The sequence below is a fragment of the Meriones unguiculatus genome (genome assembly GCF_030254825.1).
Source record: "Meriones unguiculatus strain TT.TT164.6M chromosome Y unlocalized genomic scaffold, Bangor_MerUng_6.1 ChrY_unordered_Scaffold_42, whole genome shotgun sequence".
Lineage (NCBI taxonomy): Eukaryota > Metazoa > Chordata > Mammalia > Rodentia > Muridae > Meriones > Meriones unguiculatus.
This window is the reverse complement of record NW_026843713.1, coordinates 1529764-1533130: the sequence shown is the minus strand read 5'-3', so window position 1 is coordinate 1533130 and position 3367 is coordinate 1529764. Positions and strand designations below refer to the sequence as shown.

Below are 3367 nucleotides of genomic sequence, written 5' to 3'. Positions count from 1 at the left end.
TCTAAGGAAAGAAGTGGGAAATAATGTGATCTGGAGAGGACAGGAGCTCTACATAGAGAGGAACAGAACCAAAAATCTGAGCACAGGGGTCTTTCCTGAGACTCATATTCCAACTATGTATCATGCATGGAGATAACCTACGAATCCTGCACAGATGTAGCCCATGGCAGTTCAGTATCAAATCTGATTCCATAGTATTGGGAACAGGGACTACTTCTAACATAAACTGATTGGGCTGTTCTTTAAAAACTTTACCCTATGAGGTAGCAGCATTAACATGCCACAGAGGAAGACAATGTAGCCACCCCTGATGATACCTGAAAGACTAGGATCAGAAGGATAGAGAGCAAGAACTACCCTATCACTGGACTTGGGGAGGGGCATGAGTGGAGAAGGGGGAGTGAAGGTGGGATTGGGAGGGTGGTAATCGGTAATACAAAGTGAATAAATGTAATTAATAAAATTAAAATTAAAATATTAAAATATATAATTCCTTTTGGATTTATAGTAAAAGAGGGTGCACTTTGAGGTTGCTATGCCAAAGAAAGTGACCAGACAGAATGGAGTCTCTGTCTCTCAATCCTTGTCACTTTCTTTGTTTCTATTGTTCTTGGTCTCTATTTCTGAATCTGTCTCTCTAACTCTCTCTGTCTATCAGTCTCCCTCTCTCTGCCTGACAGTTCTGGTTCAGTCTGAAAAGCTATCAGTTTTGGTGAAGGACTACAACAAGATGACTACTTGTAGACATGACATCCTAATGGACATGACATCCTGATGATCTCTGTAGCAATATAAGCAAGTTCCTAATTAAACGCTTTTGATTCAAAGATTTGCCTTGGTCAGGGAGCATTTTCACAGAAAATATTTCACTGACTAGGACATATCTGTGCATTTAACAAATAATAATGGAGTCTCTGATAATGTGAAACTCACAAGTAAAGGAAATGTGACTTTATTAATGACCACTTGCATGAAATATGTGTTGCTAGCTTCAACAGCATATATATTAAAATTGGAATGATACAGAGAAGATTAGCATGGCCCCTGTGCAAGAATGACATGCAAATTCATGAATCATTCCCTATTTTTTTTTTGAGAAATTGAAGAAAACACAAATAGAGGAAATTGTGGAGAGTAATTACTTAGGGAAGAAAACAGGAACTACAGAGGAAAGCATAAGCAATAGGCTCAAGAGATTAAAGAAAGAACCTCAGATGTGAAAGATAAAATGGAAGAAATCAATGTTTCTGTCAAATAAAATATTAAATAAAAAAATACCTGACACAGACCATCCAAGAAATTCGACAACATAAAAAGACAAAACCTAAGAATAATAGGAATAGAGGAAAAAGAAACTTCCCTCTTCCAAGGCCCAGAAAATATTTTCAACAAAATCATTGAAGAAAATTTCTCCATCTTAAATGCAAGTCCAATAAGAATCCAAGAGGCCTACAGAACACCCAATAAATTAGACCAGTAAAGAAAATCCTACTGCAACATAATAATCAAAACATTAAATATACAGGACAAAAACAACAACAAATTCTAAAAACTGCAAAAGAAAAAGCCAAGTAACATATAATGGAAAACACATCAGAATCACACCTGACTTCTAAACAGAGTCTATGAAAGCCAGAAGGGCATGGACAAATATCAAGTAGGCCCAAACACAACACAGATGTCAGCCAAGGCTACTATACCCAGCAAAACTCGCAGTCCTCATAGTAGGATAAAACAAGATATTCAGTGACAGAAACAAATTTCAACAATATTTACACACAAATCCAGCGTTGCAGAAGACACTAAAGGAAAAATACAACCCAAGAAAATTAGCTACTCTCAAGAAAACACAGGAAATAATTAACCTTAAAACAGTAAAACAAACAAACAAAAAAAAAACAAAAAACCAAGCACACAAATTTTTGACCACAGCCGACATCAAAATCAAAGGATCTAACAGTCATTGGTCATTAATCTCTTTCAACATCAATGGAGTCAATTCTCCAATAAAAATACAAACTAACAGAATGGATGTGTAAACAAGACCAAGCAATCTGTTGCATACAAGAAACACACCTAAGTCACAAAGATAGACATTGACTGAGGGTAAAGGTCTGGAAGATGATTTTCCAAGCAAAAGGACCCAAGTAGCAAGCAGGAGAAGCCATTCAAATATCTGATAAAATAGATTTTCAAACAAATTTAACAAAAAGAGATGGAAAGGACACTCCATAGTCATCAAGGTAAACTTCCACCAGGAAGACATTACAATACTGAACATATTGTAATGTTCAAATAAACCCAAATAAAAGGGTACCCACTTTTGTAAAAGAAACATTAATAAAACTTAAATCACTCATAGATCCACACACATTAATAGAGAGAAACTTCAACACCCCATTGTCAACAAAGGACAGGTAAAGAAAACACAAATTAAACAAAGAAACAATGTCTCTAACCGAGGTCATGAATCAAATAGACATTTACTGAATGTTACACCCAAACACAAAAGAATGTACCTTCTTCTAAGCAGCTCATTGAGCCTTCTCCAAAATAAAGCATATAGTTGGTCAAAAAGCAAACCTAAACACATACAAGAAGTTTGAAATAATCCCTTGTATCCTATCTGATCTCCAGAGAATAAAGCTAGACCTCAACAACAATAGAAATAGCAAAAAGCCTATAAACACATGGAAACTGAACAACTTGCTACTAAATGACAGCTGGGTTAGGGAAGAAATAAAGAAAGAAATTAAAGAATTCCTAAAATTCAATGAAAATAAAGGCAAAACATACCCAAACTTATAACACAAAATGAAGGAAGTGCTAAGAAGAAAGTTCATAACACTAAGTGCCTTCAAGAAACTCGAGACAGCTCATTTAAGCAACTTAATGGCTCACCTAAAGCACTAGAAAAAGAAGAAGCAGACACACCAAAAAGGAGTAGACAGCTGGAAGTAATCAGAATCAAGGCTGAAATCAATCAATTAGAAACAAATAAAACAATTGAATAATCAACACAATAGACAAACCCTTAGCCAAGCTAACTAAAAGACAGGGAGACACCATCCAAATCAAGAAAATCACAAATGAAAAAGGTGGGCATACCTTTAGACACTGATGAAATCCAAACAATCATTAGGACTTACTTCAAAAGTCTATATGCCACAAAATTTGAAACTCTAAAAGAAATGGACTATTTTTTTTCTTTGGTTCCACTTACCAAAGCTAAATCAATACCAGGTAAATCAATTAGAGAGTCCTATAACCCCTAAGGAAATAGAAGCGGTCATTGAAACTCTTCAATCCAAAAACATCCAGGGCCAAATGTTTTCAGCACAGAGTTTTACCAGACATTCAAAGAAGA

General features: G+C 35.5%; 1 non-coding gene across 1 annotated transcript; it reads left to right on the top strand.

The window, feature by feature from the left end:
• The first annotated feature begins 982 nt into the window (after positions 1–982).
• LOC132651938 (U6 spliceosomal RNA) lies at positions 983–1089 on the top strand. Its single transcript, XR_009589461.1, has one exon. It is a non-coding gene; the product is annotated as a U6 spliceosomal RNA (small nuclear RNA).
• Positions 1090–3367: the final 2278 nt, after the last annotated feature.